Raw genomic sequence first — 22,538 nt, forward strand, 5'->3', positions numbered from 1 at the left:
CTGGGATTCTCCAGGCAAGAACACTGGAGAGGGTTGTAATTTCCTTCTCCAAAGGAGACATACAGATGGCTAATAAACACATAGAAAGATGCTCAACATCACTCATTATTAGAGAAATACAAGTCAAAACCACAATGAAATATCATCTCCTACTAGTCAGAATAGCCATTGTTAAAAAATCTTGAAACAATAAATGCTGGAGAGGGTATGGAGAAAAGGGAACCCTCTTATACCGTTGGTGAAAGTACAAGCTGAAACAACCACTATGGAGAACAGTACGGAGATTCATTAAAAAATGAGGAATAAAGCTTCCATATGACCCTGCAGTCCCACTACTGGTTATATATCCTGAGGACACTTGAATTCAAAAATTCATGTACCCCACTGTCCATTGCATCACCATTCACAATAGCTAGGACATGGAAGCAGTCTAGATGCCCATTGGCAGTTGAATGGATAAAGAAGTTGTGGTACATATACACATTGGAATATTAGTCATCTTTAGAAAGAAACACATTTGAGTCAGTTCTACTGAGGTGGATGAACCTAAAGTCTATTATACAAAGAGAAGTAAATTTAAAAAAAAGAAAGACCAATACAATCTATTAATGCATATATGTGGAATCTGGAAAGAAGATGATGATGATCCTACATGAAAGGCATCAAAAGAGACAGCAATGTAAAGAACAGACTTTTGAACTCAGTGGGAGGAGAGGATGGGATGGTTTGAGGGAATAGCATTGAAACATGAATATTACAATATGTGACATAAGCAGTGCAGGTTTAATGTCCGAAGCAGGGCACCCATAGCTGGTACTCTGTGACAACCTGGAGGGATAGGGTGGGAAGGAGTTGGGTTCAGGATGCAGAGGATAAATGTATGCCTATGGCTGATATGTATTGATGTATGGCAAAAATTATCATAATATTATAAAGTAATTATTCTCCAATTAAAATAAATTAAGAAAAGTAAAAGAACAAAGCAATGTGACAAGATACAACCTTGATGTACTCCTTTCCCAATTTTTAACCAGTCCATTGTTTCATGTTAGGTTCTAACTGTTGCTTCTTGGCTTTCATACACGTTTCTCAGGAGACAGGTAACATGGCCTGATATTCCCATTTCTTTGAGAATTTTCCACAGTTTGTTGTGATTCACATAGTAAGAGGCTTTAACATAGTAAATGAAGCAGAAATAGATGAATTTCTGGAATTCCTTTGCTTTTTCTGTTGTCCAACAAATGTTGGCAACTTGATATCTAGGTCTTTTATCTTTTCTAAACCCAGTGTGTACATCTGGAAGTTCTTGTTTCATGTACTGCTAAAGCCTACCTTTAAGGATTTTGAGCATTACCTTGATAACATGTGAAATGAGCACAATTGCATGGTAGTTTGAACATTGCTTGACATTGCTCTTCTTTGGGATTGGAATGAAAACTGACCTGTTCCAGTCTTTTGGTTACTGCTGAGATTTCCAAATTTGCTGACATATTGAGTGCAACCCTTTAACAGCATCATCTTTTAGAATTGGAAATAGCTCGTCTGGAATTTCATCACCTCCACTAACATCGTTCATAGTAATGCTTCTTTTTTTTTTTTTATCTTTGTGGTATTTATTTTATTTTATTTTTTTATTTTATTTTTAGTTTTTTATTTTTTTAATTTTAAAATCTTTAATTCTTACATGCATTCCCAAACATGAACCCCCCTCCCACCTCCCTCCCCATAACATCTTTCTGGGTCATCCCCATGCACCAGCCCCAAGCATGCTGCATCCTGCGTCAGACATAGACTGGCGATTCAATTCACATGATAGTATACATGTTAGAATGTCATTCTCCCAAATCATCCCACCCTCTCCCTCTCCCTCTGAGTCCAAAAGTCCGTTATACACATCTGTGTCTCTTTCCCTGTCTTGCATACAGGGTCGTCATTGCCATCTTCCTAAATTCCATATATATGTGTTAGTATACTGTATTGGTGTTTTTCTTTCTGGCTTACTTCACTCTTAACACCCACTGGACTTTACAGTTCAGGATGTCTGGCTCTAGGTGAGTGACCACACCATCATTTATATATGGGTCATTAAGGCTTTATAGATAGATTAGATAGATAGATAGATAGATAGATAGATAGATAGATAGATATAGATATATAGTTTTTCTATGTATTCTTGCTATCTCTTCTTAATATCTCATGCTTCTGTTGGGTCCTTACGGTTTCTGTCCTTTATTGTGCCCATCCTTGCATGAAATGTCCCCTTGATAACTTAAATTTTCTCAAAGAGGTTTATAGGGTTTGCAATTCTATTGTTTTTCTCTGTTTCTTAGCTTTATTTACTTAAGAAAAATTTCTTATCTCTCCTTGCTAATTTTTGATACTCTGCATTCAGTTGGGTATAATTTTTCTTTTCTCTTTTGCCTTTTCATTTTTCTTTTCTCAGTCTTTTATAAGGCCTCCTCAAAAAACCACTTTGCATTTTTCAATTTCCTTTTCTTTGGGACACTTTTGGGCACAACTTCCTGTTTAATGTTATGAACCTCTGTCCATAGTTCTTCAGGCTCTCTGTTAACCAGATCGAATCTTTTGAATCTACTCATCACTTCCACTACATAATCATAAGATTTGATTCAGGTCATTCCTTAATGGTCTTGTGTTTTCCCCTATTTTCTTCAAGTCTGACTTTTACAATAAGGAGATCATGACTTAAGCCACAGTCAGCTCCAAGTCTCCTTTTTACTAACTACATAAAATTACTCCATTTTCAGCTGCAAAGAATGTAATCAATCTGGTTTGCGTATTGACCATTAATGATGGTCATGTGTAGAGCTATCTCTTGTGGCACTGGAAAACAGTGTTTGCTATGATGAAGTGCTTTCTTCACAAAACCCTGTTATCCTTCCCCTGCTTCTTTTTGTACTCCAAGGATAAACTTGCCTGTTACTCCAGGTATCTCTTGACTTATTTCTGCATTCCAATTCTCTGATGAAACAGACATATTTTTTGGTGCTATTTCTAGAAGGTCTTTAAGGTTTTCATAGAACTGGTTTACTTGGACTACTGTGATTTTGGATGGTTTGCCTCAGGGAAAAAAAAAAGATATTCTGCCAATTTTAGAGATTGCACCCAAGTGCACTTCAGACTTTTGTTGACTATGAGGGCCACTCCATTGGCTCTAAGGGGTATTCTTGCCCACAGTAGTAGATATAATGGTCATCTGAATTAAATTTTCCCATCCCCATCACTTTTAGTTCACTGATTCCTAACATGTCAACATTCACTCTTGCAATCTCATCATTAATCACAACAAATTTACCTTGATTCACGAACTAACATTCCAGATCCTTATGCAATATTGTTCTTTAAAGCATCAGACTTTACTTTTATCATCAGATACATCCAAAATTGAGCATCATTTCTGCTTTTGCCCAGACACTTCATTCTTTCTGGAGCTATTCTTAATCACTTTCTACTTTTCCTGAATAGCATATTGAACATCTTCTGGCCTGGGGTGTTAATCTTCTGATTTTTTTTTTTCCCGTTCATACTGTTCATGGGGTTCTTGTGGCAAGGATACTGGTGTGGTTTGCCATTCCCTCTTCCTGTGCACCACATTTTGTCTGAACTCTCCACTATGACCCATTCATCTGGAGTGACCCTGCATGGCATGACTCATAGCTTCATTGAGTTATGCAGACCCCTTCACCACAACAAGGCTGTGATTTATGAAGGGGGGAAACATGGCTAATTGGAATAGTAAGTTTATCTTATTAAATGGTTGCTAAATCCATGTAGATTATTTTTGTTATTTAGCTTTGTTATTCACCAAATATTTGTATTTTTCCGTTTTGGCTTTAAAATCTATCCAAATATGGAACAAGATACAGGAGCACAATGAAATTAATCTAGGAGAAAATTATATGAGAGTAATGCAAAGGAAAGAACTGTGACTCATTCTGTCAAGAAACTGATCACTTAATTTGTCTTAATTAGATCACTTATTTAGATTGCTTCTATTGTGTTATGAGAAGAACAGATGTTTAAACTACAAGTAACCTATGATGCATTCTACCCCTTATTACACAAATGACTGTTGTACAAATATTCTCTTTTCATAGTTCATTGACCCCCATTTTCCAACCAACTCCTCAACCTTTCCTTTATTCTCATTTCTCCTCATGACTTAGACTACATGATTGATGATTTTAAGAATACTCCTCTAAGACTCTTTGATAATTTAAATATGTGTCTCAGATCTCTGGAAAATTCCTTCTGTCTACTTTTTTCTGTGCCTTCAAATGGAAACTTATATAAGCTATATTATTGCAGAATAAAGTAGAATTCTCTTAGAATAAATTTATGATTCTCAATATAAAATGGACCTGACAAACTACTAGGATAACATACTAGACTTCTTAGATTTACTAGTCAGTTTCTAAAATAATTCTGTTCACTTTTCAATACTTTCCTCTAATTTCTGCTATTTGTCACCCAGCACCAATCTTAGAAACAAAGGAAAATCATTGTCTGTTAATTGTTTCCTCTTTTTCCATCAGGGTATATATTATAATATCTACCTCCACAGCAAGGTGATTGGAGCAGTTATGATTCAGGTCAAGGACTGTTTTCCAGGTTATTCCATGTTTCTTTCATTTAAGAACCAATGAATACCCAGACATCTTCTTAAGGCAAATGGAAGAAACAAAAAAAAATATTGAGTTGTAGTACTTAAAGCTTCTTAAGACCTGAACTCAGAACTGGCACTTGTCATCTCCATTCATATTTTGTTTGGTAAAATAAGCTGTATGCCCAAATTCCAAATCATCCATTTCATAATTAAACTCTTACCTCAGTGGTATCACTAAATTGGGGAAAGAGAGAATATGAGTATCAAAAATGTCTCATGTCATCTATATGTCAACATAAAAAAGTATTTTCCTCCCACTTATTTCTTTAAGGGCAAGTCTCACAGATGACATTTGATACTTCTCAGTAATTATTTTATCAGATAAACATGCGATGCCAGAAATAAAACAATCATGCTTCACCACTATCTCATATTTTTGCTTGCATTTATCCTGTTAGTTCAGTTCAGTCGCTCAGGCATGTCTGACTCTTTGTGACCCCATGAACCACAGCACGCCAGGCCTCCCTGTCCATCACGAACTCCTGGAGTCCACCCAAATCCATGTCCATCGAGTTGGTGATGCCATCCAACCATCTCATCCTCTGTTGTACCCTATTCCTCCTGCCTTCTCCTCCTCCTCTTCCTTCTGTTAGTACATTTATATTTTTTCTCTCAAAAACTGAAGGACAAAAACAAAGGAATTTTATCGATGCATTTTTCTTACTCAGTTTTAAGTACCAATAAATATTTTCAACACCTGCTTCTAAAACCTAGTTTATTGTTTTAAAATTTGCTCTCATGCTATTAATTTTCTCCAATTTAGCTTTCATTGTTAAGGGTGCCAATATCTCTCAACTGAGACAATGAAATTCATCTCACAACTGATCTCCATGCTTCCAATCATCCCAGATCATCCATCTTCCATATAAGAGTCAAAGTATTCTTAATGTGTATTTAAATCAGATAAAGTTATTAAACTAGGGGGAACTCAGTACTTCAGCATGGCATCTAGACATCCTACCATGGTCCACAAAATTCTAAGTATTCTTTCCTTGGCTTATTTTCCAGCTTAGCTTTGTTTCTCTGTCTACCCTTCACCCACTTGTTAATGAAGATTATTTACATTCTTTACTCTAAAGCACAGAAGACTTTTTGCATGATCATTTTCATGTGCTTTCTTGCTCATTAGCTAGCTGATAACTGAATTATCATATTCTCAAAAATACCTTCTAGGACTTTCCTAACTAAAGGAGCCCCCTTCCTTTGAGGTTGCTACTGTATATTACATCACCAAGTCCCAGGTCTGCTTTGATCACCACCAAAAATAAACAATTAGAGGCAGTTGTTGTAAATAATTATGGCATTTAAAAATAATTATCTTAATAATATTTCATGTTATTAAATACATGAAAGAAACATATGTACATATATACGTATATATATATATATATACATATATATATATAGTTTTTCTCACATTTGGCAATTTTTATAGTAAAACATTTAAAACATTATTAATAGTTATAGTACAAATTTTAACATTTTAGATTAACCAGATTTTTTTAAAGAGACTTTGTTTTCTATGATACCCCTGTATTCACGGAATGAAATAACAATGCTGTTATTCAGCCACTAAGTCAGGTCTGACTCTTTGAGACCCCATGAACTGTAGCACACTAGGCTTTTCTGTCCTTCACTATCTCTCAGAATTTGCTCAAACTCAAATCCATCAAGTTGATGATGCCATTCAATCATCTCATCCTCTGTTTCCCCTTTCTTCTCTTGCTCTCAAACTTTCTGAGCATCAGGGACTTTTCCAATGAATTGGGTCTTCCCAACCAGTGGCCAAATTACTGGAGCTTCAATTTTAGCATCAATACTTACAATGAATATTCAGGATTGACTGAACATCTAGGATTGACTGAACGTCTAGGATTGACTGGTTTGATCTCCTTTCTGTCCAAGGAACTCAAGAGTTCTCTTTAGTACCACAATTTGAAAGCATAAATTGTTCAGCACTCAGCCTTCTTTATGGCCCAACTCTCACATCCTTGCATGACTACTGGAAAAGCCATAGCTTTGATTGTATGGAGCTTTTTCAACAAAGTGATATCTGCTTTTTAATACACTGTCTGCTATCTAGATTTGTCAGATATTAGATTTCAACAGTTGTTTAAAATTGATGCAGTCAATTTATGCATGAAAAATTATCAAGAAATTAAAACATGTCTACTTTAGATTCTAGATGACCATCACAAGGGCACAACATACTGTGAGATGGACCCCAGATAATCTCCTATTTCTCTTGTGTATTTGTGTGTGTGTGTGTGTGTGTGTGTGTGTGTTGGGGCAGGGGAGGGGTGTGTTAGTCGCTCAATCATGTTCTACTCTTGGTGACTCCATGGACTGAAGCCCTCCTGGCTCCCCTGTCCATGAAATTCTCCACACAAGAATGTTGGAGTGGGTTGCCATTTCCCTCTCTAGGGGATCTTCCCAACCCAAAGATTGAGCCCAGGCCTCCTGCATTGCAGGTAGATTCTTTACCAAATGAAGTAATAGGGAAGCCCCCCTATTTCTCCTAATTATATGAAATATTAAGTCATTTTGATTGCCTTGCTAATCTAGTTCTGCTTCAGTTCAGTCAGTTCAGTCGCTCAGTCATGTAAGACTCCTTACAACCCATTGACTACACAACACCAGGCTTCCTTGTCCATCACCAACTCTCAGAGATTGCTCAAATGCATGTCCATCACTCAATGGTGATGCCATCCAACCATCTCATCCTCTATTGTCCCCATCTCCTTCCGAATTCAATCTTTGCATGCATCACTGTCTGTTTCACATCTGGTGGCTAAAGTTAAGTATTAAGCAGCATTTCTGAGGGTTATACACTCAATTAACCCAAGATTGATTGGTTGATTAATTGATTAATGTGATCCAGCAATTAGTTTGTAAATGTAAATTAAATTTAAATAAGAATTTGCTTACAATGCAGGAGACCTGGGTTTGATTCCTGGGTAGGGAAGATCCTCTGGAGAAGGAAATGGCAACCCACTCCAGTACTCTTGCCTGGAAAATCCCATGGACAGAGAAGCATGGTTGGCTACAGTCCATGGGGTCACAAAAAGTCGGACATGACTGAGCGACTTCACTTCACTTCTCTAATTTTGAGATAAATAGATAGATATACTGAATCCTAGGCAAATTGGAAAATTATTTTGTCCTTTATTTGTCATAACATAGAGTCTATAAAAATGTCATCAAAACATTATTAGAAAAAAATCTTTTTTATTTTTTTTATTTTTTTTATTTTTAGTTTTTTATTTTTAAATTTTAAAATCTTTAATTCTTACACGCATTCCCAAACATGAACCCCCCTCCCACCTCCCTCCCCATAACATCTTTCTGGGTCATCCCCATGCACCAGCACCAGGCATGCTGCATCCAGCGTCAGACATAGACTGGCGATTCAATTCACATGATAGTATACATGTTAGAATGTCATTCTCCCAAATCATCCCACCCTCTCCCTCTCCCTCTGAGTCCAAAAGTCCGTTATACACATCTGTGTCTCTTTCCCTGTCTTGCATACAGGGTCGTCATTGACATCTTCCTAAATTCCATATATATGTGTTAGTATACTGTATTGGTGTTTTTCTTTCTGGCTTACTTCACTCTGTATAATCGGCTCCAGTTTCATCCATCTCATTAGAACTGATTCAAATGAATTCTTTTTAACAGCTGAGTAATACTCCATTGTGTATATGTACCACAGCTTTCTTATCCATTCATCTGCTGATGGACATCTAGGTTGTTTCCATGTCCTGGCTATTATAAACAGTGCTGCGATGAACATTGGGGTACATGTGTCTCTTTCAATTCTGGTTTCCTCGGTGTGTATGCCCAGAAGTGGGATTGCTGGGTCATAAGGTAGTTCTATTTGCAATTTTTAAGGAATCTCCACACTGTTCTCCATAGTGGCTGTACTAGTTTGCATTCCCACCAACAGTGTAGAAGGGTTCCTTTTCTCCACACCCTCTCCAGCATTTATTGCTTGCAGATTTTTGGATCGCAGCCATTCTGACTGGTGTGAAGTGGTACCTCATTGTGGTTTTGATTTGCATTTCTCTAATAATGAGTGATGTTGAGCATCTTTTCATGTGTTTGTTAGCCATCCGTATGTCTTCTTTGGAGAAATGTCTATTTAGTTCTCCAAAGAAGACATACGGATGCCTAACAAAATTACTAGAGCTCATCAATGAATATAGTAAAGTTGCAGGATATAAAATCAACACACAGAAATCCCTTGCATTCCTATACACGAATAATGAGAAAGTAGAAAAAGAAATTAAGGAAACAATTCCATTCACCATTGCAACAAAAAGAATAAAATACTTAGGAATATATCTACCTAAAGAAACTAAAGACCTATATATAGAAAACTATAAAACACTGATGAAAGAAATCAAAGAGGACACTAATAGATGGAGAAATATACCATGTTCATGGATTGGAAGAATCAATATAGTGAAAATGAGTATACTACCCAAAGCAATTTACAAATTCAATGCAATCCCTATCAAGCTACCAGCCATATTTTTCACAGAACTAGAACAAATAATTTCAAGATTTGTATGGAAATACAAAAACCTCGAATAGCCAAAGCAATCTTGAGAAAGAAGAATGGAACTGGAGGAATCAACTTGCCTGACTTCAGGCTCTACTACAAAGCCACAGTCATCAAGACAGTATGGTACTGGCACAAAGACAGACATATAGATCAATGGAACAAAATAGAAAGCCCAGAGATAAATCCACACACATATGGACACCTTATCTTTGACAAAGGAGGCAAGAATATACAATGGAGTAAAGACAATCTCTTTAACAAGTGGTGCTGGGAAAACTGGTCAACCACTTGTAAAAGAATGAAACTAGATCACTTTCTAACACCGCACACAAAAATAAAGTCAAAATGGATGAAAGATCTAAATGTAAGATCAGAAACTATAAAACTCCTAGAGGAGAACATAGGCAAAACACTCTCAGACATAAATCACAGCAGGATCCTCTATGATCCACCTCCCAGAATGCTGGAAATAAAAGCAAAAATAAACAAATGGGATCTAATTAAAATTAAAAGCTTCTGCACAACAAAGGAAAATATAAGCAAGGTGAAAAGACAGCCTTCTGAATGGGAGAAAATAATAGCAAATGAAGCAACTGACAAACAACTAATCTCAAAAATATACAAGCAACTTCTGCAGCTCAACTCCAGAAAAATAAACGACCCTATCAAAAAATGGGCCAAAGAACTAGAAAAAAATCTTGATAATTATAATTAAAATATGTGTTAGGATTATAGAATATATTAGAGTCAAAAATTTTTGCAGTTTAAAAAATATATATTTGTATTATATATTTACTAGGTACTATTGAGTATTGATCATAAAATAGCTTTGACACTCCTGGTTTTGTGTTTTATATTGAATTTCATAACACTTGTTTATACTATGTACTTATTCCATTTTTGACATTGCATTATTTTTAGTTAAAATATTTTAATATTAAAAAAATGCCTTCATGTCTATAACAGAGTGGTAGTTATATTATGTTTTGAAGTTTACACAAAGCAAAACAAATATTACTTAACTTTGACCTATGTTTGTTGGCAAATTTAATGTATTTGTCTATATTAATTTTATATGTTAATAAAACAATTTATATGGGATTACCTGATAGCCCAGACTGTAAAGAATTCCCCTGAAGGGCAGAAGACACAGGTTCAATCCCCGAATCTGGAAGATTCCCTGGTGAAAGGAATGGCAACCCACTCCAGTATTCTTGCATAGGGAATCCCATGGACAGCAGGGTCTGCTGGGTTATAGTACATGAGGTTGCAGAGTCAGACACAACTGAGCAACTAAGCATGACACACAACACAATTTATAATCCTTTTGCAGAATTTTATAATTTTATGCAAATTATTATTTCATGATACAAACACATATTAATACTTTATGATGGGTTTCCTAGGTGACTCAGTGCATGAGACACATATTCAATCCTGGAGTTGGGAAGATTCGATAGAGGAGGAAATGAAAAATCACCCCAGTATTCTTGCCTGGAAAATCCCTTGGACAGTGGAGTCTGGTGGGCTATAGTATATAAACTCACAAAGAGTTGGACAGGACTGAGTTACTGAGAAGTCACATCTTTATATTAATACTAACAATTTGTACATATGAGTGATGTATTTGTCTATATTATGTACATATGTACGTACATATGACGTATTTTGATGTTTTAGTGCCTAGATACATGTGAAGAGATATACACTCTTCATTTGTATAAATGTGTTCTACTTATTTAAACCAAACTTCTTAATAAATTACTGCATAATATAAAACATATATAAAAGTAAACATAAACTAAAAATTTAATTTAAGTATATAATCTTTGGGGCTTCCCTAGTGGCTCAGACAGTGAAGAATCCCCTGAAATGCAGGAAACTGAGGTTTGGTCCTGGGTCATGAAGATCATGAGATGAAAATGTATACCTACTCCATGTTCTTGCCTGAAGCATCTCATGAACAGAGGAGACTGGCAAGCTATAGCCCCTGAGGATGCAAAGAGTTGGACAGGTTTGAGCACACACCATTTCTTTTGGCCTTTTCATACTGTTCATGGGGTTCTCATGGCAAGAATGCTGAAATGGTTCACCATGTGTTTTGTCAGAACTCTCCACCAAGATGGGCTCATCTTGGGTGGCCCTATATGACATGGCTTATTAAGTTACACAAAACTATGATCCATGTGGTCATTTTGCTTAGTTTTCTGTGATTGTGGTTTTCATTCTGTCTGTGCTCTGATGGATGAGGATAAGAGGCTTATTCAAGCTTCCTGATGGGAGGGCCTGGCTATGGGAAAAACTGGGTCTTGCTCTGGTGGGCAAGGTCATGTTCAGTAAATCTTTAATCCAATTTTCTACTGAGGGGTGGGGCTGTGTTCCCTCTCTGTAGTTTCAACTCCAGCCAAACTACAGTAGGGGTAATTGTGACCTCCTCCAAAAGGACTTATGCCAGCAAGCCTCACCTCCCAGGACTGCTGCTGTCAGCAGGACTGTATCCCTGACCCTACAGCAGGCCACTGTAAACCCATGCCTCAGCTAGAGACTCCCAAATACTCACAGGTGAATCTAGCTTAAAACTCAACATTCAGAAAAACTAAGATAATGACATCCAATCTCATCCCAAATAGATGGAGAATAAATGGAAACTGACAGACTTTGTTTTATTGGATTCCAAAATCACTGCGGGCAGTGACTGCAGCCATGAAATTAAAAGATGCTTGCTCCTTGGAAGAAAATCCATGACAAACCTAGGCAGCATATTAAAAAGCATCAACATCACATTGCTGACAAAAGTCTATACAGTCAAGGCTATGGTTTTTCCAGTAGTCATGTTCAAATGCGAGAGTTGGACCATAAAGAAGCCTGGGCTTCAAAGAATTGATGCTTATGAACTGTGGTGTTGGAGAAGACTCTTGAGAGTCCCTTGGACAGCAAGGAGATAAAAGCAGTCATTCCTAAGGAAAAGTGATGCTGAAGCTGAAACTCCAATACTTTGGCCACCTGATGCAAAGAACTTACTCAGTGGAAAAGATCTTGACTGCTGGTAAATATTGAAGGCAGGAGGAGAAAGGGGCAACAGAAGATGACATTGTTGGATTACATCACTGATTCAATGGACATGAGTTTGACCAAACTCTGGAAGATAGTGAGGGACAGGGAAGGCTGGTATGCTGCAGTCCATGGACTTGTAAAGAGCTGGACGTGACCGAGCAACTGAACAACAGGGACTATCATATGACAAATTTCATAAGATATAAAACAATAGGATGAAATGTTTTGAGTTTTTTAGCTGTAATTAAAATGCTGCATTGAGTTGTATAGATTCAAAATGCTATTTTCTTCTTAAACAAAAGTGTCTTTTGATTATTTCTTCCCTTTCAATTCTTACTTTAAATTCTTTAAATTCTTCCTGTAAATAACTTATAACTCACTTTTACCTGCATGTGTTTTTTTTTTTTTTCAAATATCATCTTATCACACATCACTTATGCTGAATTTTTGGATACAACTCAAATTTTCCACATAATGGATAAAATGTCCTATCTACAATTTAATAGCATCATATTTTAATATCATCCCCATTTTTCCTACTGTATCTTTCTGTTCCATTGCAGATATTTGTTGATATTTTTATTCTTCATCTGTCATAGAAATATTTTCCTCCAGGAGTCTTCATGACTAGGTTACCTCTTCCTTGATTTTTAATAAACCCAGTGGTTGATTTACTACTCTCTTGTCCATAAACAAGTCACCACTATCCACCATGACTTGATCGTAGCCAAAGACTGCACATACTAATGATATTTTAGCCTTTTCTGAGTTTCCACTGAGTGATAATTGAGGCTATTATCATATAGACTAGGAAATAGATTAATACCCAGTGATCCTAGCCAAGTTTTCTGGCAAACCAAGCATTCATCTAAATGTAGTTCTCTATATTGTGCAAGACCTAACTCCTTCCAGAATCTATGCTTTAGTGGCATGGGATACACACATAAAATCACAATCCCATGTTTGAATTGCTATCTGGGCTATTCTTGCCTCCTCTTTTCCTACATAGATCCATATCTGTTTGTGTTTACAAGTACACAATTCTTAACAGCAAGCCATACTCCACTTTCCTGTCACTCTAATTTCTGGTAGTTTCCCTACCTAAATGGATATGGTTAAATGTAAAAGTATTTGGGTGAGATTAAGATCATAAAGTCTATAAAAACAGTTTTCTGTGCCTATAAGTGTAATGGGACAGTCAGAACAACCTAAAGTCTCTAGGATTTTTTTTTCATTAAAAATTCCCCTTCAGTTCAGTTCAGTTCAGTCACTCAGTCATGCCTGACTCTTTACGACCCCATGAATCACAGCACGGCAGGCCTCCCTGTCCATCACCAACTCCCGGAGTTCACTCAGACTCATGTCCATCGAGTCCGTGATGCCATCCAGCCATCTCATCCTCTATTGTCCCCTTCTCCTCATGCCCCCAATCCCTCCCAGCATCAGAGTCTTTTCCAATGAGTCAACTCTTTGCATGAGGTGGCCAAAGTACTGGAGTTTCAGCTTCAGCATCATTCTCTCCAAAGAAATCCCAGGGCTGATCTCTTTCAGAATGGACTGGTTGGATCTCCTTGCAGACCAAGGGATTCTCAAGCATTTTCTCCAACATCATAGTTCAAAAGCATCAATTCTTTGGCGCTCAGCTTTCTTCACAGTCCACCGCTCACATCCATACATGACCACTGGAAAAACCAGAGCCTTGACTAGACAGAGCTTTATTGGCAAAGTAATGTCTGCTTTTAAATATGCTACCTAGGTTGGTGATAACTTTTCTTCCAAGGAGTAAGCGTCTTTTAATTTCACAGCTGCAGTCACCATCTGCAGTGATTTGGGAGGCCAATAAATAACGTCTGACACTGTTTCCACTGTTTCCCATCTATTTCCCATGAAGTGATGGGACCAGATGCCATGACCATTGTTTTCTGAATGTTGAGCTTTAAGTCAACTTTTTCTCTCTCCTCTTTCACTTTCATCAAGATGATTTTCAGTTCTTCTTCACTTTCTGCCATAAGGGTGGTGTCTTCTGCGTATCTGAGGTTATTGATATTTCTCCCGGAAATTTTGATTCCAGCTTGTGTTTCTTCTAGCCCAGAGTTTCTCATGATGTACTCTGCATAGAAGTTAAATAAGCAGGGTGACAATATACAGCCTTGACATACTCCTTTTCTTATTTGGAACCAGTCTGTTGTTCCATGTTCAGTTCTAAGTGTTTTTTCCTTACCTGCATATAGGTTTCTCAAGGGCAGGTCAGGTGGTCTGGTATTCCTATCTCTTTCAAAACTTTCCATAGTTTATTGTGATCCACACCGTCAAAGGCTTTGGCATAGTCAATAAATCAGAAATATATTGCCAATAAGTTGTCTTCCAGTGTTTTGTCTGTAACTTCTGAGAAACAAGATCAGTTTTATAGACCTTTTCTTTTATTGTTGTGGGGATTTGTAAGCTGCATTTTCTATATTACTTTACTAATAGATATTCTATTAGTATCTAGAAATAAAAAGAATACTCAAAGGTACCAGCTGAAGCTACTCAAGCCCTCCCCTTGAGGTCTGACTATTTATTACTCCATGAGATTCTTCTGTGATTTAAAATTCTGGTAATCACACAGGTTTCTGATGTTCCCCTCTCCTTAGGATTAGTAACTACTCTTAAAGATACTACCATTATTTGACCTCAGGGTTACATTATTCTTTAGTCTCTCTGAAATCTGTGTAACTGATTCCCAAATTCAAATTCACTTGGGATGACCTAGTGTAGTGTCTGTATTCCCAATTAGCCATTGATTGATATAGTTACCTCTCAGACTTCAGGGATCCTCTGTGCTTTGTGGTGTATGTGTGTGTATTTGAGTTTCCTACAAGACTATAGGAAAAACTAAGTTTAGGGCTAGTTAGGCAGATGCCTTTGTAATCAAGAAGTACAAACTGTTTTAAAATACATACTTAAAAGGATGATTTTGGAGAATGGCATTGAAACCTGCATAATATCATATGTGAAATAAATCATCAGTCCAGGTTCAATGCATGATACAGGGGCTGATGAACTGGGATGACCCAGAGGGATGGTATGGAGAGGGAGGTGGGAGGGGGTTCAGGATGTGGAACAGTGTACACCTGTGGAGGATTCATGTTGATCTATGGCAAAACCAATATAATATTGTAAAGTAGTTAGTTTCCAAGTGCGCAGCTGCACGCACACCTGCCCGTGGGCACCATGGCGGCGGCGTAGAGCGGCAAGGAGAAGGAGCGTCCCGGTGGCGGCTTGGGAGTGGCTGGTGGTAACAGCACGCGAGAGCGGCTGCTCTCAGCGCTGGAAAATCTGGAGGTCTTGTCGAGAGAACTTATAGAAATGCTGGCAATTTCAAGAAACCAAAAGTTGCTACAGTCTGGAGAGGAAAACCAGGTCCTGGATTTGTTAATTCACAGAGATGGGGAATTTCAGGAACTAATGAAATTGGCACTTAATCAGGGAAAAATCCATCATGAAATGCAAGTTTTAGAAAAAGAAGTAGAAAAGAGAAACAGTGATATTCAGCAACTACAAAAACAGCTAAAGGAAGCAGAACAGATACTGGCAACAGCTGTTTATAACGCAAAAGAAAAACTCAAGTCAATAGAAAAAGCAAGGAAAGGTGCTATTTCCTCTGAAGAAATAATTAAGTATGCACATAGGATTAGTGCAAGTAATGCTGTGTGTGCCCCACTGACCTGGGTCCCAGGGGACCCACGGAGACCATACCCAACTGATTTGGAGATGAGAAGTGGATTACTGGGTCAGATGAACAATCCTTCCACTAATGGAGTAAATGGTCATCTCCCAGGGGACGCACTTGCAGCCGGCAGACTGCCCGATGGCTTTGCTCCACAGTACCCATGGCAGGCAAGTGACATGGCGATGAGCATGCTCCCACCCAACCACAGTCACGACTTCCTGCTGGAACCTCCAGGGCACAACAAAGAAAACGAGGACGATGTAGAGGTTATGTCAACAGACTCTTCGAGCAGCAGCAGTGACTCTGATTAGAGGCCGTAAGACAAAAAGCATACAGAATTGAATACTATAGAAATCTGTTTCTTAAATGGCAAGCGTGGAAAGCTAGCCAGGTGATGTTGGCTGTAGTGGAATTGTTCTGCCATTAAAAATCATAGTGGACTTTCTTTTTAAAGCCCAAAAGTTTGGTTTCAGTTCTAAACCACTAGGTTAATACTTTAAGAAAAATCACACTTTACTGTTGGGGTACAGCTTTTTCAGTTCAATGCTGTCTTAACTTGTTCTGTTCCAGTTGTGTTGGACTTGTGCACAGTACTGGAAATAAGATTTGAGGGGAATGACCCATGTGCATATCACTAATAGGCCTCCTGTAATTATTTAAAAAAGCATAAACAAGAGCAGCACATCACTCAGTGTGCACTGTATACCAGAAACCTTCATTTGAAAGTAAAGTCTGTTATTTTCTGTCACAGGAAGAGGAGAAGTCATCTCAGTTTATACTTTATAATTATTGTATTTTTTGTAAACAAACTTACTCTTGTTTGTAAAAAAATAAAAATAAATAAAATAAATAAATTTATTTTAAAAAAAGAGACATTATTAAAGGGTTGCCTTTTGAACCACTGGGGGGAAAAAACCCTATTTTGATAAATACAAACTCTCATTGAAATATGTAAGAAAAATTTTAGCAAAATTTATATTGTTCATGCTACAAATAATTTTCCATTTTCACAACTGCCAGTTATATTTAAATTTGTATACATTGTTAGCTTTTTACTCATGCTTCCTCTCACATGTTTTTTCTTCTGCCAAACACTGTTATTTATTGTCTCTGCTTCCATATATTTACAAACCGGCTTACTTCTTCATGTTTCCTATATCTGAGATCCATGCCAATTGATTTTATGAAAGCATTCTCCAGTGTACTCATAGCTGCAGTTTCTCTTTATATTAAAAAAAAAAATCCTCTAGATCTTAAGTTAAATTATTAAATGTGATCATTAAATATAATTAATTACACCAGATATTAGGTCTATGTATGTAAATAGAAAGATAATTTAGCTACTATGCCACATTTCCTGTATTCTCTCATTATTTAAAAACCTTTGAATGAGAAGAGACAAGTAGGACTCCAATGGGAAAATTCACATATAATCACTCCAAATAAACATTTTGTTCCGCAAGGACCTGGAACAGTATGCCAATGAAACTTTCATGAGAGTAGGTGAGAGGTTGTGCATGTAATTATTGGTATTACATCATTTGTCAATTCTAAAGCACTTACAAAATTTAGGAACTCAATCCACTGCCTGTGTTTATATTCTTATGTTTGAAATATCTATTATTTGGTAGCATATCTTACTCTGCTGTCTTTTCAGTTGTCATTAGCCTTATTCCTCCCTCTATTAATTTAGGGTTTGGTTTCTCAAATCCAAAGTCCCTACTAAAGTTTACAATGGCCCAAGTGCTTTGAGCACTTACTTTCTGCTCTTCCTGTTTGCTCATTGTGTTCAAATCTTACTGGCTTTCTCACTTTCCCTACATCTTCATGTGGCTGCTTCCTTTAACTTTATTCCATTCTCTGCTCAATTACTAACTCTCCAGAAATGTGACACCTGACCACAGTGTACATAATTCTCTAGTCCTTTCCTTGCACGTATCTCTACCAAAAGGTAGAATATGTTATATGTTTTGGATTCTGTGTCATCCACATTAGCATGTAAACTCCATCAGGCAGGTTCAAAACTTTTTCTATCCAATTACCACTGTATGCCCCATACCTGAAATGCAATGGAAATTAAGTAAATCAATATTGATGGGTTAATAAATACATAGCATTTAATAAGGTCAGCAACCAAGCTTAGGACTCAGGGCAATAAAAGTAAGTGGGACTTTTCCTGTCTTCTCCCATACCTCTCTTCTATATTAGAGAAGCAGTGTTGTTGGCAAGGGTGGGGTGGTGGGTGGTGGTGGCTGTTATGAGGAAGGGGAGAAGGATGATATGAACAAAACCTAAATGATTAGAGCAAGCATCAATGTCTGTTTCATTTTCACAAGCCCTGTTATCTAACTCTGGTGAAATCTGGGGATATTTTTCAGTATTATTCTTGGCTTAATTTACTGAGAATCAAGTAATAAATGGAGCTAAGGAAGTAAAAATTAAGAAAAAAATATCTACACATTGAGTTTTGCTGCTTATGACAACCTCCTTACTATTCACTGATTCATTTCACATAAGCTCCTCCTGAAAAAAAAAACAAAATTATTATTCATTATTTACAGATTAAAAATCAAATCTTACATGGGATAAGTTAATTGTGGGTCATTATCTTATTTGTAAATATTTCCAGCCTGTTGGTGCTAATGTTTTACTTTCAAGTCCTACCTTTCTGGGGTATTGTGAATAATTTATCTGACACCAGGAATCAGCTAACTACTGAAAACTGACCAAAATATTTCAAGTTAGCAGTTATGAGTCAACACAGAGCACAGACAGGTGACTTATCCCAAGAGTCAGAGCCTTTCTTTATCACACTGTATCCTTGGACACATGTGTTTATTATTGAAGACTAAGTTAACAAATGAGTCTACACTGTTATTTGCCTATAGACAGCCCTTTGTCAAAGGGCACCAGCCCATCAGCCAGAGATATATTCAAACTGATTCTCTTTTGGCAAGTCACACTTTTATCTCTCTCCCAATGCTCTGATGCATGTATAACTTTTATTGTGGTTTAGTTGATTGCCTGAAATTATTTTCCATTTCATGTAAATTTCCAAATGTCTTTGTGTGATTGGTGTTCACAGTTGAAAGAACATAAATTGTTCCCATTTCAGAAGGTGATATGTGAACATATTTCCCTGAGTTCCTTGAAACAAAGGCAGTTTTTGGGAAATCAAGTAATTGCTATTTATGTTTCTAGAAGTAGGTTTTACTTTGGTCTAAAATATCAACCTCATTTTGTGTATACTTGCATAACAAAATCTGTCATCATTAGGTCAAATTATGTTTAACCGATTTGATATTCTTATCACATTTTAGAATTTTCCTAGGAGGTAAGTGTTAGTTTGGTAAGCTTAAGCATATACACTTAACATAAATTCAGATGGTCAGTTTAATTCAGAAAAAGTGAGGCAGGAATTGTACGAAACCAAAATTATGGGTTATTTAAGAAAAATGCTTATCTTGCTGCATTGTTTCAGTATGAAGTCTAATTTTTCAGGATTTTCCAGTTTAACTAACTTATCTATGCCAATGCACACTGATGGAGAATTTTACTAAGTTCAATGTTCCTGAGTCACTTCTATCAGGGAAACTGTGTAGAGCACATATGAGCTGTCATTTACCATTATCAGTTCTTCGTTTATACCTTACAAGATGATGTGGCAGTTTTGGAATTTTTCTATGAGTGATGTTCCTGCACACATGTGTTATTGTGCATGCCTTGGCTTGACTAATAGTGTCATTTCTATTGTTCACTTATCTTGTTGAGAAATGATACATGCAAATTATATAATATTTTCATTTAATACTCATTATTTTCAATATAATTGTAGACATTGTAAATAAAATAGGAAAATAGACTTCATAGCATTCATCGTTATCTTAGTGCTTATACTCATTAATAAATAATTCTGAGTCCATTCATACTGTGAATTTTAATTGATTAGTTTTCTTGCCTGGAGAATCCCATGGACGGAGGAACCTGGTGAGCCACAGCTCATAGGGACGCACAGAGTCAGACACAAGTGCAATTTCTTAGCACAGCACATTAATAGTTATGAATACCAGGGATACTTTTTCCACCAGATATAGTAAGTGTAGTTGCCTAAAGCTCACCCATGGCAATTTTATGAGCTTGTGAAAACGTTTTAATTTTAAACAATTTTTAGAAAACAAAGGAAAATATACATGATAATAATAAATAATAGTATTACAAATGTGTATAGCCTGGATTTTATTATGTAATGTACATTATCTATGAGTTGCTATCTATATGTATATGTATCTATATCTATCTGTCCAGCTATGTAGATAGAGAGAAGCAGAGAGACCCACAAAGGCAAAAGTATCTGAATCAATAATAGACCTAATATGACAAAAAGCCACTATTTTTAGAACATTATTACTTGCTTCATTTATTTTCACCCCCATCGTTACAGCTGCTTTGGATATCGTGGCCCTTCATTTACATTATATGCACATGATTTTATTGTATCCATCTGCCTTTTTCCCTTAAACTGGAACTTTAGTAAAAGATCATGCAACACACTAAGGAATATCATCCTGACAAAGTTGGCAATAATAGTGCAGTCCATCTGCATATGGGCATCTCCCACATGACTCTTGTTACCGTTGACAGAAACACATTCACCATCTCATTCAAATTTGCTAAGATGCTCTCAAGTAAATGCATCACCAAAAGCAGAAATAGTTCTCACCACTTCTATACAAAAATATCTTGAGTTGTCTATATAAGGAACCCCACGTGCCCAAAACTGTCCCATGAACCATTTTCACCTCTGAATGCAGGAGCTGTGGCCTCTGATGGCAGCTGTCCCAGTGTGTCTGGTCCTTGTGTTTTGGAATAACAGGGGCTACTGTATCTGGCCTGAATGAAAGTAGCACAGGGATTTTTTTTTTGGGGGGGGGGGGATTCTTTGTTTGTTTGCTTGTTTGTTTTCTTTTTAAACTCGTCTGCAACTACTTTCAACTTGTCCTTTCTATGCTTTGCTTGCTGGTTTTGTTTACTTTCATGGTAAACATTCACTTTCCTTCAAAGAGTCATGAAAAATAACATGTTTTAAATCATTATATGTATTCATCCAAATTTTTTGGCTCCTAGTTCTCTTCTTTCATCCTTCAAGCCAAAAATGGTGAGTTTGTACACTTCATCACTCTGACCTCCTCTTCGGTTTCCTTCCACTTTGGGGGAGTAATTATATTGAATCTCTAGTTAATCCAGGATAGTACACTTCATTAAAGATCATTTGGTTAGACCTTTAATTTTATCTAAATCCTCTTTGTCCTTTATATTCATATGTATTTAATTTACATGTTCTGGAGGTTAGTATGTAACCATTTATGTTTGAAGGTCACTATTCTGACTACCATAGAGATGCATTGTAAAGTGTTCTCCTTGGATGAACTAAGGCTACTGAGTACTTCAATTAAACGTATATTTTGGATGATACCCTTTATTTTGTTTACAGTAGAAAACTGTTTTTATGGAAATAGAAGAGAGATGAATAAAGTGACTTTTAACTTTTAAAAACTAATATCATAGATACTATAATACATGAAGATTTTATGAATCAATATTATACTTCAATTACATTAAATTATATAGTTTATATCACGATGGGCAGATAACTAACATTTTTCCCAGTGAAGATTATTATCTTCCAATACAATTGAGAGCAGAAACAAACAACAACAACAACAAAAAAAAATTCCTAGAACTAAGTTCATGTGAATTGAGGAACCTGTGATATATTTGATGGGCCTTCTATAGTGTTTCAAATAAGATTGATACACATCTACTTAAATTGAATATTTACTAGGATTAATTTTCAGAATTGTGAAAGCATCTATTTTATGAGTACAAAGTAGAGGTAGTAGGAAAAATAGGACTTCTTGAAGAAAAGTTCTAGAAGAAAACACAGACACTGCATTATATGACATCAGTCTCAGCAATAGATTTTCAGAACTGTGTCTGTAGGCAAAGGCAACAGAAACAAAAGTAAACAAATAAGACTATATTAGACCAAAAGGCTTTTGAACAGTGAAGGAAACTATCAACAAAAGAAAACACAGCCTGCTGGTTGATAAAACATTTGCAAGCAATATAGGAATTAACACTGTTATAATAGAAGATTTTAATGTTCAAAATATGCAAAGTACTCATATAATTCAATATCAAAAGAACAAATAACTCAGTGGTAAAGTGGACAAAAGGAGATGTCCCAGGTGGCTCACTGGCTAAAACTCCACATTTCTTATGCAGGGGATATCGGTTCAATATCTGGTCAAAGAAATAAGATCCCACTTTCCATGGAGTGCAGCAAAAATAAAAGTTGGCAAAGGATCTGAATATTTTACCAAAGAAGACATACAGATAGCCAGCAGGTACATGAAAAGATGCTCAACATCACTGATCATCAGGGAGTGCAAATCAAAGTCAGAATATAATATCACCTGACACCTGTCACAATGACTATTATCAAAAAGACCACA

General features: G+C 36.5%; 1 pseudogene; it reads left to right on the forward strand.

The window, feature by feature from the left end:
* Positions 1-15,509: 15,509 nt before the first annotated feature.
* On the forward strand, positions 15,510-20,022 carry LOC114116338 (mediator of RNA polymerase II transcription subunit 4-like; annotated as a pseudogene).
* Positions 20,023-22,538: the final 2,516 nt, after the last annotated feature.

This window comes from Ovis aries, chromosome 9, assembly GCF_016772045.2.
Source record: "Ovis aries strain OAR_USU_Benz2616 breed Rambouillet chromosome 9, ARS-UI_Ramb_v3.0, whole genome shotgun sequence".
NCBI lineage: Eukaryota > Metazoa > Chordata > Mammalia > Artiodactyla > Bovidae > Ovis > Ovis aries.